Here is a 16,640-nt window from a genome sequence, read left to right on the forward strand (position 1 = left end):
AACTAAACTAGTCCTAGGATTCTAACTAATAAAAGATCATGCAACAAACAAAGAAAAATAACAGGAAACTGGAATATAATATAGAAAAGAGGGAAGGAATAAAAATGAAGGGAACTCAACCACCTTAATTATCCTAGCGGTCGTTTTATTCTTCAGGTTGTGTTCCTCCGTGAAGATGATTCGCCTCCCTTTGGTGCCATAAGAATAGACAGAAAACCTATAAGCGAAGCGTCAACACCAAACTTAAAGGTTTGCTTGTCCTCAAGCAAAGAAGAACTGAAAATAGAAGAGACAAATATTGAAATGAAAGAAAAAATAAAAGGATAAGAGAATAAGAGAGAATTAGGATTGGGAGAGAGAGAGAAAGAAAACTGGGCGGCGCAAGCGACGCGTTCACGTCAATGACGCGATCGCGTGCGTCGCGCATTCTTCATAATGACGCGTTAGCGTCAGGCACGCGTCCGCGTCCCCTAGATTATGTGCTATTCGCGCGAAGCCAGCCGCGCGCCCGCGTGACTTTCTGTTCGCATGGCTTGGGAGCCACATTTTCCTACGATGCGGTCGCGTCATGCACGCGTTCGCGTGGATGATCATTTATGTAATTGACGCGGACACGTCGGGCCCGCGTTTGCGTGACCAAATTTGTGCTTTTAGCACACTTCTTGCCTCAAGCCAGCTTAATTCTCTGTCCAGACACCTTCTACGTTGATTTTTCGGGTCACGCGTCCACGTGGATGACGCGGTCGCGTGAAGTGGCAAAAATCATAAATGACGCGGTCGCGTAAGCCATGCGTCCGCGTGGGCTTGTTTGTGCTAGAGGCATCATTCTTGCGCCACTCCCGCGCAACTCTTTGTTCAAATTTATTTTTTACGCACACATGATTGACGCGTTCGCGTTAATGACGCGATCGCGTCGTGTGCCTCTTTTTTTTTGTTGAATTATATAGTTTGAGGTGTTCGGTTCCTGGAAGAACATAGCTGCATGATCAGAAAATTAGTAAGAACTCAATAAAATAACTAGGAAAACTACTACTACGAAAAATAGCTAAGGATACGAAATTATCGGGTTGCCTCCCGACAAGCACTTCTTTATCGTCACTAGCTTGACGGTCAGCTCCTCTAAGGAGGAGGATCATAGGGGCTCAGCTCTTCACCCCTTACTTTGAACTTCTTTTCTGTGTCTCCATAACGTAGCTCAATATGCTCCAGAGAGAGGATTCTGATTACTGTATAAACCCATGCTGGATTGCTGGTCAATACCCCTTCATTCCTGGGGAGAAACCTTCAGTGGGGATCTTTTTGTTTCTCCATTCTCTGGGTATTTTTTTATTTTTGGGGATCTCCTCCTTGGTGGATGATGCAGTTCCAACACCAAACTTGGGTTTGATGTCAGGCGGAATCTTATCGGTTGTCACCACAGGAGGTTTGAGTTGCAAATTCTGCTGTGCATCATCAGGGGGTTCTTGAAGGTTTAGATCAATAAGCTCAGCCTGCATGCACCTCTCTTCTTCACCTGTTGAATGTACATCTTTGAAGACATGAAAGACCAGTTGCTCATTATGCACTCTAAGCACTAATTCACATACTTCTACATCAATCAGAGCTCTTCCAGTGGCTAGGAATGGTCTTCCTAGAATTATAGAGGCATTCTCATCCTCCCCTGTATCAAGAATTACAAAATCTGCTGAGAGGAAGAACTTACCCACTTTGACCAAGATATTCTCCACTAATCCGTATGCAGGCTTCATAGATTTGTCCGCCATCTGTAATGCTATCTTTGTGGGTTGTGCCTCTTGGATCTGCAGCTTCTTCATCACAAACAAGGGCATTAGATTGATGCTTTCTCCCAGATCACATAACGCCTTCTCAAAGGTTGTACTCCCGATGGTGCATGGAATTTGAAAGCTCCCTGGATCTGGCATCTTCTTTGGTAAGTTATTCTGAATGATGGCACTGCATTCTTTAGTCAGGACCACTGTCTCATCTCCCTTTAAAGGCTTCTTCTTTGACAACAGCTCCTTCATGAACTTGGCATAGAGGGGCATTTGTTCCAAAACCTCAGCAAAAGGAATATTGATTTGCAACTTTCTAAAGACTTCCAAGAACTTTGAAAACTGTTTGTCCTTGGTCTCCTTTTGAAGTCTCTGAGGATATGGCATTTTAGGCTTGTACTCAGGAGCCTTTGGCAATGTATGATAAGTGTCAAGAGAGTCTGGGAATGGGTTGTCTGCACGCTTTGGAGGGATGTGCTCCACTTCTCCCTTCTTCTCCTCTGGAGCTTCCTTTTCAACTAGCTCTTCATTGGCCTTGGTCTCAGAGCCAGCTACTTTACCACTTCTCAATTGAATAGCCTTGCAATCTTCTCCTGGGTTCACCACTGTATCCTCTTGAAATGTACTTGCAGACCTCTCAAGTAATTGCTTGCTCAGTTGACCCACTAGCACCTCTAAGTTTCTAATAGAGGCTCTGGTTTCCTGTATAACTTGTGCTTCTGTACTTGCCACTTGTTCACTTATTACAGTGATAGCCTTGCATTCCTCTCTTGAATTTGGAATTGTGTTACCGGAAAGGCTATTAGTAGTCCTCTGATCAATTTCATTAACCTTTGTGGCTAATTGACCCATTTGAATCTCTAGGTTCTTAATGGATGCTCTGGTTTCCTGTCTAAAACCTATCAATATTGCTTCCAAATCATTGTTTTGCTGGAAACCGCCCTGAGAACTATTGTTGAAGTTCTGAGGTCTCTGAGGTTGGTCCCTCCACCCAAAGTTTAGGTGATTCTTCCATCCCTGATTGTATGTCTTAGAATATGGATCATTGTTGGGATTTCTAGGACCACTCCCCATGTAATTCACCTGTTCAGAAGAGGGTTGAGCATAATCATAATTATCATTTTGCATAAAGTTACCTGTCATGTCATAGGAGGTATCTTGGGGTGGATTTTGAGTGTTGATAGCTGAGACTTGCATGCCACCCATCTGTTGAGTAAGTAGATTTATCTGATGAGACATAAGCTTGTTCTGAGCAAGAAGAGCATTAACAGCTTCTACTTCCAACACACCTCTCTTTTGAGAGGTTTCAGAGTTCACAGAATTCCTGTTAGATGAGTACAGATATTGGTTGCTTGCAACCAATTCAATAAGCTCAATAGTCTCCTCTGGTGTCTTCTTCTTGTGCAATGAACCGCCTGCAGAAGTGTCTAGGCTCATCTTGGACATCTCACCCAAACCTTCATAAAAGATATCTAGTTGGGTCCATTTGGAGAACATGTCCGGAGGGCATTGCCTAGTCAGTAGCTTGTATCTCTCCCAAGCTTCATAAAGAGTTTCACCTTCCTTCTGTCTGAAAGTCTGAACTTCCAACCTAAGCTTAGTCAGCTTCTTTGGTGGAAAAAATTTTGTGAGAAACTCAGTAACAACCTTGTCCCAAGTATTCAGACTCTCCTTTGGTTGGGAATCTAGCCATAACTTTGCTTTATCCCTCAGAGCAAACGGGAAGAGCATGAGTTTGTACACCTCTGGATTCACTCCATTTGTCTTCACAGTATCACATATCTGCAGAAAATCAGAAATAAACTGATTTGGATCTTCATGAGGAAGTCCATGATACTGGCAGTTCTGTTGCACCAGGGTGACCAATTGTGACTTCAACTCAAAGTTGTTTGCAGTTATAGGAGGCACCACAATACTTTTTCCATAAAGATCCGCAGTAGGGGCAGAATAAGAGCCAAGCACTCTCCTCTGTTGATCATCCCCATTCGGATTTACCACATTGGCATTAGCATTATTATTTGCCATAGTGGATTCTGCAGCCTTGCAAAGTCTTGCTTGTTGTAAACGTCGCCTAAAATTTCTTTCAGGTTCAGGATCAAAGTCTAAGAGATGTTCTTTGTCTCTACTCCTGTGTATACACAAGCAAAAAACAAGAAAAAAATGGGACTCTCTACGTCAGAGTGCAGAGAAGTCCCTGTGAGGTAACCTGCGTAAAATAATAAAATAAAAAAACTAAATAAATAAATAAAAAAATTTGAAAATTTAAAAGAAAAAATAAACAGAAAAATTAAAATAAAATTAACTGGGTAACACCAAATTTTTGTTATTATTGCGGTCATCTAGGATATGAGGTCAGATCATGCCTAACATAATTAAGGGATGTTGTTTTAGATGAGATAGAAAAGGAGCTTTGGGGTGGATGGTTGCAGTCAGAGCAACCAGGGAGTAAAGTAAACACAAATAAATCAAATGGTAGCCTATCAATGTCAGAAGAAGCAGCGATTGGTTTGGTCAAAGCTAAGAGTCCAACTCCATTCAACCTATTAAAAAGCTTGTCAAACTTATTAGTTAAGGAACAAGGGAGGCAAAAGGGGAGAAAAGAAAAAAAAAGTTCAGAGTGAAATAAATCCACGAGTTCCGGGAAGAGAAGACTCAATACCGAAAGAGCTTGATTCTAATGAAAATATATCAAACAACTTCAATATTGATGATGCAGCACATACTGGTGGTGGACAGAAGGATGGACAACAAATACGATTCACCTTTTCTATCAAGGGTGGAAGGAGAACTATCTAGCAGTGTGGTGCGGTATTTTACAACCACACTTACTAACCGGCAAGTGCACCGGGTCGTACCAAGTAATACCTTACGTGAGTAAGGGTCGATTCCACGAGGATTGATGGACTAAGCAACACTAGTGTTTGATAGGCTTAGTTAGACAAACAAAAATTAGTGTTGAGATGCAATATAAAAGACATTAAACAATATCAAAAATATTAAAGAAGGGCAAGTAATTAAGTTGGGAATAATATATGGAGAAGGCAGTTAAGGCTTCAGAGTTATCTATTTTCTGGATTGACTTTTCTTATTAACTATTTTAATTATGCAAGATTTAATTCATGGCAAACTATTTGTGACTAGACCCTAATTCCTTAGACCTTCCTAGTCTCCTCTAAGATTCATCAACTGCCAATTCCTTGGTCAATTGATTCCAATTAGAGGGTGATGATCAAATTCCAGTTTATATGCCACAAGAATCCTAATTGTCCAAAAATAAAGGGATTATATATCACGTATCCCGCTAAATACAAACAATTAGAAATTCAGGATAATATGTTTTCAAGCTATTGTTCAAGTAAAGAGCTTTTCCAAGTTTTACAAGAACTCAAATAGAACATGGGTCATACTTCCGTTCCACCCAGATTCATAAAATAAAGAATGAAAACAATTATTGAAATATAAATCAAAACATAAATTAAAATAGAAAAATAATATTATCAATCCATACAATAGACAGAGCTCCTAACCTTAACAATGGAGGATTAGTTGCTCATGGAATATGAAATGTAAATCTATATGGAATAATGTTGTGGAATATGTTGTTATGGAACCACCCTATTGGGATCCCTTTTATATCTAATCCTAATAATTCAAAAATCAAATATCTAAAATTAAAATTAAAATAATATCTTTTCCTAAAATAAGATTTGAATTTAAAATTCGAATTAATTAACAAGTCTTCAGCTGATGGGTGGGACCACTTGATTTGTCAATTCTGCAGCTTTTAATCTGTGATTTCTGGGCTAAGAACTGGGTCAAAACAGCCCAGACATCGCCCCGAGCGTTTTTCTACTTTTTCTGCACGTGGCGCATGTGACGCGTCCGCGTCGTCCATGCGTTCGCGTCATTTGTGCAGATTCCAGTCCACGCGTTCGCGTCAGGCACGCGATCGCGTCATTGCGATTTCTTCCATTTCGCGCAGTCGCGTGAGCCATGCGTCCGCGTCGGTATTCACTGGTCATCTCCTTGGCTTCTTCTCTTTCTCTGTAGAAACTCCATCAGATTCTGCCAAATGCTACCTAAAATAAACAGTATTGTACAAAACTCAAAATAGCATCCATAGTGGCTAAAATATAATTAATTCTTAATTAAATTCAACAATTTAGATGTAAATTCACTAGGAAAAGATAGACAAGATGCTCACGCATCACTACACCAAACTTAAAATGTTGCTTGTCCTCAAGCAACCAACACTAATATAAGCTTAGGATGTGAATTTGCATGAGAATGAGAGTTCGATTAAGCTCATGTCTCTTCTTATAGTGGGGTTTACAACTGCAATCCTGAATAGTTTTGGCATCTCACTTTATTCTTTGAAGTTCAGAATGATTGGCATCCATAGGAACTCAGAATTCAGATAGTGTTATTGACTCTCCTAGATCAATATGTTGATTCTTGAACACAACTACTTTATGAGTCTTGGCTGTGACCCTAAGCATTTTGTTTTCCAGTATTACCACCGGATACATAAATGCCACAGACACATAACTGAGTGAACCTTTTCAGATTGTGACTTAGCTTTGCTAGAGTCCCCAGTTAGAGGTGCCCAGAGTTCTTAAGCACACTCTTTTTGCTTTGGACCACGACTTTAACCGCTCAGTCTCAAGCTTTTCACTTGACACCTTCACGCCACAAACACATGGTTAGGGACAGCTTGATTTAGCCGCTTAGGCCATGATTTTATTCCTTAGGGCCCTCCTATCCATTAATGCTCAAAGTCTTGGATCCTTTTTACCCTTTGCCTTTTAGTTTAAAGGATTATTGGCTTTTTCTACTTGCTTTTTTTTTTCTTGTTTTTTCTTTATTTTATTAAATATTTTTTTCGCAAGCTTTGTGTTTTTCACTGCTTTTTCTTGCTTCAAGAATCAATTTTATGATTTTTCAGATTATCAATAATATCTTTCTTTTTCATCATTCTTTCAAGAGCCAACAATTTTAACATTCATAAACTTCACTATAAAAAATTATGCACTGTTCATGTCATGCTTTCAGAATCACAGAAAATACCACCACATTTAAGTAAATCCGACTGTTTTTAAAATTAACTCAATTTCTCATGTAATACATCACTTCTTTTTCTTTTATTTTTAGATTCAAGTTCAGTGAGTGGTACATGAAACATCTTTTCAGCATTAAAGCAATTAAATGAAAACTAAACTAGTCCTAGGATTCTAACTAATAAAAGATCATGCAACAAACAAAGAAAAATAACAGGAAACTGGAATATAATATAGAAAAGAGGGAAGGAATAAAAATGAAGGGAACTCAACCACCTTAATTATCCTAGCGGTCATTTTATTCTTCAGGTTGTGTTCCTCCGTGAAGATGATTCGCCTCCCTTTGGTGCCATAAGAATAGACAGAAAACCTATAAGCGAAGCGTCAACACCAAACTTAAAGGTTTGCTTGTCCTCAAGCAAAGAAGAACTGAAAATAGAAGAGACAAATATTGAAATGAAAGAAAAAATAAAAGGATAAGAGAATAAGAGAGAATTAGGATTGGGAGAGAGAGAGAAAGAAAACTAGGCGGCGCAAGCGACGCGTTCACGTCAATGACGCGATCGCGTGCGTTGCGCATTCTTCATAATGACGCGTTAGCGTCAGGCACGCGTCCGCGTGCCCTAGATTATGTGCTATTCGCGCGAAGCCAGCCGCGCGCCCGCGTGACTTTCTGTTCGCATGGCTTGGGAGCCACATTTTCCTACGATGCGGTCGCGTCATGCACGCGTTCGCGTGGATGATCATTTATGTAATTGACGCGGACGCGTCGGGCACGCGTTTGCGTGACCAAATTTGTGCTTTTAGCACACTTCTTGCCTCAAGCCAGCTTAATTCTCTGTCCAGACACCTTCTACATTGATTTTTCGGGTCACGCGTCCACGTGGATGACGCGGTCGCGTGAAGTGGCAAAAATCATAAATGACGCGGTCGCGTAAGCCATGCGTCCGCGTGGGCTTGTTTGTGCTAGAGGCATCATTCTTGCGCCACTCCCGCGCAACTCTCTGTTCAAATTTATTTTTCACGCACACATGATTGACGCGTTCGCGTTAATGACGCGATCGCGTCGTGTGCTTCTTTTTTTTTGTTGAATTATATAGCTTGAGGTGTTCGGTTCCTGGAAGAACATAGCTGCATGATCAGAAAATTAGTAAGAACTCAATAAAATAACTAGGAAAACTACTACTACGAAAAATAGCTAAGGATACGAAATTATCGGGTTGCCTCCTGACAAGCACTTCTTTATCGTCACTAGCTTGACGGTCAGCTCCTCTAAGGAGGAGGATCATAGGGGCTCAGCTCTTCACCCCTTACTTTGAACTTCTTTTCTGTGTCTCCATAACGTAGCTCAATATGCTCCAGAGAGAGGATTCTGATTACTGTATAAACCCATGCTGGATTGCTGGTCAATACCCCTTCATTCCTGGGGAGAAACCTTCAGTGGGGATCTTTTTGTTTCTCCATTCTCTGGGTATTTTTTTATTTTTGGGGATCTCCTCCTTGGTGGATGATGCAGTTCCAACACCAAACTTGGGTTTGATGTCAGGCGGAATCTTATCGGTTGTCACCACAGGAGGTTTGAGTTGCAAATTCTGCTGTGCATCATCAGGGGGTTCTTGAAGGTTTGGATCAATAAGCTCAGCCTGCATGCACCTCTCTTCTTCACCTGTTGAATGTACATCTTTGAAGACATGAAAGACCAGTTGCTCATTATGCACTCTAAGCACTAATTCACATACTTCTACATCAATCAGAGCTCTTCCAGTGGCTAGGAATGGTCTTCCTAGAATTATAGAGGCATTCTCATCCTCCCCTGTATCAAGAATTACAAAATCTGCTGAGAGGAAGAACTTACCCACTTTGACCAAGATATTCTCCACTAATCCGTATGCAGGCTTCATAGATTTGTCCGCCATCTGTAATGCTATCTTTTTGGGTTGTGCCTCTTGGATCTGCAGCTTCTTCATCACAAACAAGGGCATTAGATTGATGCTTTCTCCCAGATCACATAACGCCTTCTCAAAGGTTGTACTCCCGATGGTGCATGGAATTTGAAAGCTCCCTGGATCTGGCATCTTCTTTGGTAAGTTATTCTGAATGATGGCACTGCATTCTTTAGTCAGGACCACTGTCTCATCTCCCTTTAAAGGCTTCTTCTTTGACAACAGCTCCTTCATGAACTTGGCATAGAGGGGCATTTGTTCCAAAACCTCAGCAAAAGGAATATTGATTTGCAACTTTCTAAAGACTTCCAAGAACTTTGAAAACTGTTTGTCCTTGGTCTCCTTTTGAAGTCTCTGAGGATATGGCATTTTAGGCTTGTACTCAGGAGCCTTTGGCAATGTATGATAAGTGTCAAGAGAGTCTGGGAATGGGTTGTCTGCACGCTTTGGAGGGATGTGCTCCACTTCTCCCTTCTTCTCCTCTGGAGCTTCCTTTTCAACTAGCTCTTCATTGGCCTTGGTCTCAGAGCCAGCTACTTTACCACTTCTCAATTGAATAGCCTTGCAATCTTCTCCTGGGTTCACCACTGTATCCTCTTGAAATGTACTTGCAGACCTCTCAAGTAATTGCTTGCTCAGTTGATCCACTAGCACCTCTAAGTTTCTAATAGAGGCTCTGGTTTCCTGTATAACTTGTGCTTCTGTACTTGCCACTTGTTCACTTATTACAGTGATAGCCTTGCATTCCTCTCTTGAATTTGGAATTGTGTTACCGGAAAGGCTATTAGTAGTCCTCTGATCAATTTCATTAACCTTTGTGGCTAATTGACCCATTTGAATCTCCAGGTTCTTAATGGATGCTCTGGTTTCCTGTCTAAAACCTATCAATATTGCTTCCAAATCATTGTTTTGCTGGAAACCGCCCTGAGAACTATTGTTGAAGTTCTGAGGTCTCTGAGGTTGGTCCCTCCACCCAAAGTTTAGGTGATTCTTCCATCCCTGATTGTATGTCTTAGAATATGGATCATTGTTGGGATTTCTAGGACCACTCCCCATGTAATTCACCTGTTCAGAAGAGGGTTGAGCATAATCATAATTATCATTTTGCATAAAGTTACCTGTCATGTCATAGGAGGTATCTTGGGGTGGATTTTGAGTGTTGATAGCTGAGACTTGCATGCCACCCATCTGTTGAGTAAGTAGATTTATCTGATGAGACATAAGCTTGTTCTGAGCAAGAAGAGCATTAACAGCTTCTACTTCCAACACACCTCTCTTTTGAGAGGTTTCAGAGTTCACAGAATTCCTGTTAGATGAGTACAGATATTGGTTGCTTGCAACCAATTCAATAAGCTCAATAGTCTCCTCTGGTGTCTTCTTCTTGTGCAATGAACCGCCTGCAGAAGTGTCTAGGCTCATCTTGGACATCTCACCCAAACCTTCATAAAAGATATCTAGTTGGGTCCATTTGGAGAACATGTCCGGAGGGCATTGCCTAGTCAGTAGCTTGTATCTCTCCCAAGCTTCATAAAGAGTTTCACCTTCCTTCTGTCTGAAAGTCTGAACTTCCAACCTAAGCTTAGTCAGCTTCTTTGGTGGAAAAAATTTTGTGAGAAACTCAGTAACAACCTTGTCCCAAGTATTCAGACTCTCCTTTGGTTGGGAATCTAGCCATAACTTTGCTTTATCCCTCAGAGCAAACGGGAAGAGCATGAGTTTGTACACCTCTGGATTCACTCCATTTGTCTTCACAGTATCACATATCTGCAGAAAATCAGAAATAAACTGATTTGGATCTTCATGAGGAAGTCCATGATACTGGCAGTTCTGTTGCACCAGGGTGACCAATTGTGACTTCAACTCAAAGTTGTTTGCAGTTATAGGAGGCACCACAATACTTTTTCCATAAAGATCCGCAGTAGGGGCAGAATAAGAGCCAAGCACTCTCCTCTGTTGATCATCCCCATTCGGATTTACCACATTGGCATTAGCATTATTATTTGCCATAGTGGATTCTGCAGCCTTGCAAAGTCTTGCTTGTTGTAAACGTCGCCTAAAATTTCTTTCAGGTTCAGGATCAAAGTCTAAGAGATGTTCTTTGTCTCTACTCCTGTGTATACACAAGCAGAAAACAAGAAAAAAATGGGACTCTCTACGTCAGAGTGCAGAGAAGTCCCTGTGAGGTAACCTGTGTAAAATAATAAAATAAAAAAACTAAATAAATAAATAAAAAAATTTAAAAATTTAAAAGGAAAAATAAACAGAAAAATTAAAATAAAATTAACTGGGTAACACCAAACTTAAATTCAGAAATTAAAAAAATAAATTTTTAGTGCTATTTTATTTATTTAAATATAAATGTTTTTATTTTTATTTTTATTTTTATTTATTTTTATTTATTTTTATTTTTTATTTTTTATTTTTTTAATAAAAGTAAAAAAAGAAGTACGGTGTAAAGGGGAGGGGGATGTAAACGAAAAGGAAAAGAAAAAAATATAACGTAAAGGAAAGGGAAAAGAAAAAAAGAATTTAACGTGAAGAAAAGAAAAAAGAAAAAAATAATCGTAAGAAAAAATGCAAAATAAAAAAAATTAATAATAATAGAAAAAAATATAAAAAAAATTTTCTAATCTAAGCAATCAAACAACGAGTAGTTGTTAATCACAATCAATCCCTGACAACAGCGCAAAAAACTTGGTGCGGTATTTTACAACCACACTTACTAATCGGAAAGTGCGCCGGATCGTACCAAGTAATACCTTACGTGAGTAAGGGTCGATCCCACGAGGATTGATGGACTAAGCAACACTAGTGTTTGATAGGCTTAGTTAGACAAACAAAAATTGGTGTTGAGATGCAATATAAAAGACATTAAACAATATCAAAAATATTAAAGAAAGGCAAGTAATTAAGTTGGGAATAATATATGGAGAAGGCAGTTAAGGTTTCAGAGTTATCTATTTTCTGGATTGACTTTTCTTATTAACTATTTTAATTATGCAAGATTTAATTCATGGCAAACTATTTGTGACTAGACCCTAATTGCTTAAACCTTCCTAGTCTCCTCTAAGATTCATCAACTGCCAATTCCTTGGTCAATTGATTCCAATTAGAGGGTGATGATCAAATTCCAGTTTATATGCCACAAGAATCCTAATTGTCTAAAAATAAAGGGATTATATGTCACGTATCCCGCTAAATACAAACAATTAGAAATTCAGGATAATATATTTTCAAGCTATTGTTCAAGTAAAGAGCTTTTCCAAGTTTTACAAGAACTCAAATAGAACATGGGTCATACTTCCGTTCCACCCAGATTCATAAAATAAAGAACGAAAACAATTATTGAAATATAAATCAAAACATAAATTAAAATAGAAAAATAATATTATCAATCCATACAATAGACAGAGCTCCTAACCTTAACAATGGAGGATTAGTTGCTCATGGAATATGAAATGTAAATCTATATGGAATAATGTTGTGGAATATGTTGTTGTGGAACCACCCTATTGGGATCCCTTTTATATCTAATCCTAATAATTCAAAAATCAAATATCTAAAATTAAAATTAAAATAATATCTTTTCCTAAAATAAGATTTGAATTTAAAATTCGAATTAATTAACAAGTCTTCAGTTGATGGGTGGGACCACTTGATTTGTCCATTCTGCAGCTTTTAATCTGTGATTTTTGGACTAAGAACTGGGTCAAAACAGCCCAGACATCGCCCCCAGCGTTTTTCTACTTTTTCTGCACTTGGCGCATGTGACGCGTCCGCGTCGTCCACGCGTTCGCGTCATTTGTGCAGATTCCAGTCCACGCGTTCGCGTCAGGCACGTGATCGCGTCGTTGCGATTTTCTCCATTCCGCGCAGTCGCGTGAGCCATGCGTCCGCGTCGGTATTCGCTGGTCATCTCCTTGGCTTCTTCTCTTTCTCTGTAGAAACTCCATCAGATTCCGCCAAATGCTACCTAAAATAAACAATATTGTACAAAACTCAAAATAGCATCCATAGTGGCTAAAATATAATTAATTATTAATCAAATTCAACAATTTAGATGCAAATTCACTAGGAAAAGATAGACAAGATGCTCACGCATCACAGTGAAGAAACCAAATCTAAAATAAATGTCTCGAAAAAGGTCTACTTATAGTAGATTAATTTCAGGTGCAAAAAGGAGATCAGAAGATGCGGGAGAAGGATCGGAGAAAAAAAAATTGTGCCACACAAAAGAAACTCAGTTAAAAGTGGGAGAGGGTGTCACCCAACATATGGCACCCAACAGTCCATGAAGATATTAGTGTGGAACTATTGGAATTTGGAGAAACTCCTAACATATCACAACATGAAAGGGTTTATGAAAACCCATTTTTCTGAGGTAGTGTTTCTATGTTAGACAAATAATACTACCCCAAATATGGAAATAACTGTCACAGGTGTTGGGTTTGAGCATGTTCACCGTGTGGCACCAAGAGGACTATTTGGTGGTTTGGTTGTGGCGTGGAAGGGAGGGATTAACATTCAAATAGTCCAACAAGAAGATTATTGCATTCACTTCAAGTGGGAAGAACCATTACTATAGCAAACATGGAAGATAGTTGAAGTTCATTTACACACAAAGGAGAAGTCTCGGGAAGCACAGTTTGATAGAATCTTGTGTATTATAAGCACCCAACATGATCATTGCCTTATAGTTGGGGATTTTAATGCTATAACAACTTACCATGAAAAGGAGAAAAGGAGGATAAAGTCGAGCTCTTCCATTCAACAATTCAGCAATTTTATCAATAGAGGAAGATTGGTGGATGTTACTTTTAAAGGAAAAAATTTACATGGGACAATAGACAGTTTGAAAGTAACTATATTATATATATATATATATATAGAGAGAGAGAGAGAGAGAGAGAGAGAGAGAGAGAGAGAGAGAGAGAGAGAGAGAGAGAGAGATGTCTAATTTCATCAACATTAAGAAAGGCTTACCCGAGGACTATTTTGTCCCACTTGAAAGATGTCGGATCAGACCATAGGCCAATTTTGTTTAGCTCTGATTCTGGTGTTTCTAAACTTAAAAGAAAATTTCGGTTCCAGGAACGCTGGTGTAATAAAGAAAAGGTGAGAAAGATTTTCAAAGCTATTTGGGGGAAGGAGGTAGAGGGTTCACCAATGTTTCGACTGCACCAAATGCTAAAATGGTGCAGATATGCTCTCGTGACTGGAAAATAAACTAGGAGTTTTGATTCTAACAATAGAATTCAGATCTCTAATCTCAGTGGCAGATTAGCAGAAGAAAAGAATAGGGGTTCTGAAGCAAATAGAAAGGTTATAAAGCAAATTGAGGCTGAATTGGAGGATGCGTATTGTAAGACCCAAAGCTTTTGAAAAGTTATTATTACAAACTAATTTCAAATTATATATTTATTTATAGCTTTAATTTCATAAATTATTTTATTTTATTGAAGATAATAAAAGGTAGTTTTGATTAACTGGATTTGAAATAAATTAAGGTTTTTATCCAAACTCTATAATTTTGGATTATTTTTCTATTTACTATTTAAAGTCTTATAAATTTAAAAATGATGATGTTTGGATATTTAAATTAAAATTTTATCTACTTTTCTAATTATTGAATTAATTTCTGAAAGCAGCATCTACATTCGCCTTTAACCAATCTTCCAGTGGAGGTCTCTATCTGATTAGATGTGCTCTTTTCATTCCATTGCTCTTATTTTTTAAAATATTTTGTTCTGTTGTGTTTCAAAATAGATTCTCCATTAGTTTGGCTTTTTTGGTTGTTCATTTTAGTTGAATATTCTGTTGCTGAAATATTTTTTAATTTCTTGTCTTCCATATCTCCCACACTAAAAATTCTACTATGTTTATTCTTATTTTCTGCTCTTCACCTCTCTATTTTTTAACTTTCTCTACCACTTTAATTTATTTCATTAAGTAATATTTTCTGGTTTCAAGAAATAATGTCAAGCAAACAAATATAATTATATTTATAGAGTTACATCTAAAGTCATGAAAGTTTTTGTTGTCTGATATTGCAGGCAATGAAGGCAAGGGAAAGGGTATTTGAAGAAAATTTTTTTATGGAACATGCATTGGTGTGAGGAATGGGATTGGAGCAAATAGAGTTAAATCTTTGAAACTAAATCATTGTCCATTTGGCACTTAACCAATATTAAATGTTTGAGCTGATATTTAGTATGAACATGTGTTAGCAAAATTGTCATATGTGTGTATTCAAAGTTATAATTAAGAAAATTTTTTAATTATCACGTTGCAGAGTAAAATGCAGCTTTCAAGTTTCAACCATGATATACAGCATGTATAACACAAGAACTTAACCATGCATTTAAAAAGGTTAAACAACTACTATCATGAGAATCAATATATAATTAGATTTTGACCCGCACGATACACAGAGAATTTGAATTATGATTTTTACATATATGAAAACATTTAATGAATGTGTGTATTCAGGGCAAAATACTTCATGAACCTTTTTCAAGGACTTGCTTCTAGTATCATAACACCCACACCAGCATTAGAACACGTCCATTCAGCGTAAAACATTTTATTTCTTTAAGGACTTGCATCTATTATTAGAACAAGTGCATTCTTGAAAAAATATTTCATAAACCTTTTTTCAATGACTTACCTCCAATATCATAACATGTGCATTTAGGACAAAATATTTCATAAACCTTTTTCAAGGAATTGCCTCTAGTATCAGGACACCTGCACCAACCATGGCAGTTAGGTTATGAAAAATGGAGCACTACTATTTCACATTTATTTTGCTGGTTGAAGTCGGTACCTGCATTGTGTACATGATCACTAGAGGCAATAGTTGTTGAAGTCGGCAAAATATTTCATGAATCTTCTTCAATGACTTGCCTCCAGTGTCAAAACACGTCCATTTAGCGTAAAATGCTTCATTTCTTCAAGGACTTGCCTCTAGTATCAGAACACGTGCATTCAGGGTAAAATATTTCATGAACCTTTTTCAAAGACTTGCCTCCAGTATCAGAACACATGCATTCAAGACAAAGCATTTCATGAACCTTCTTCAAGGACTTACCTCTAGTATCAGAACACCCGCACCAACTATGGCGGTCAGGTTGTGAAGCGGAGTACCATCATTTCGTATTTTGCTTGTTGAAGTCGACACCTGCATTGTGTACATGATCATTGGAGGCAATCTACACAATGCCAGAAGCAATTGGCTTAGCAGTAATGTTTTACTTTTATCATCATGTATATATTATTTTATACCAGTTACACATTTTCTTTCTTTTTGTCATTGAACTTTGTTGTTCTTTCTGGGTGATTCTTTCAGCACTAGAGTTTCAAATGCATTGGGAGTTGGAAGTCCAAGAGAGGCACGAGTGGCGGTCATAGCTGCCTTGAGTTTTGCAGGCTCACAGGCTCTTCTAATGAGATTAATCATTTTTGGGTGCCAAAATATTTTAATTTATGTTTTTAGCTATGAGCAGGATGTGTTAGATTATGTTACAGATATGGCTCCCTTAATATGTGTCTCTATTATATTAGACACCTTACATGGTACCCTTTCAGGTTGGCACTTTTTTTCCTCTTGACATTATTATTCAATGCACAATCCATGTCTTTCTATGAATTATAACACTTGGTCATGTTAATATATAGGTATTGCTAGAGGATGTGGTTGACATAAGTTAGAAACATATGTGAACTTTGGAGCTTATTATGTTTTGGAAATTCCACTTGCTGTTATATTACGTTTTTGGTTGAGAGGAAAAAGCTTGTGGATTGGAATAATGAGTGGTACCTTCTGCCAAACAATTTTGCTTTCTTTCATTATGAGAAGTACAAATTGA

General features: G+C 38.2%; 2 non-coding genes across 2 annotated transcripts; both read left to right on the top strand.

The window, feature by feature from the left end:
* The first annotated feature begins 3,264 nt into the window (after positions 1-3,264).
* On the top strand, positions 3,265-3,370 carry LOC112761756 (small nucleolar RNA R71). Its single transcript, XR_003182135.1, has one exon. It is a non-coding gene; the product is annotated as a small nucleolar RNA R71 (small nucleolar RNA).
* Positions 3,371-10,246: 6,876 nt separating this feature from the next.
* Positions 10,247-10,352, top strand: LOC112761759 (small nucleolar RNA R71). Its single transcript, XR_003182137.1, has one exon. It is a non-coding gene; the product is annotated as a small nucleolar RNA R71 (small nucleolar RNA).
* Positions 10,353-16,640: the final 6,288 nt, after the last annotated feature.

Source organism: Arachis hypogaea, chromosome 16 (assembly GCF_003086295.3).
Source record: "Arachis hypogaea cultivar Tifrunner chromosome 16, arahy.Tifrunner.gnm2.J5K5, whole genome shotgun sequence".
Lineage (NCBI taxonomy): Eukaryota > Viridiplantae > Streptophyta > Magnoliopsida > Fabales > Fabaceae > Arachis > Arachis hypogaea.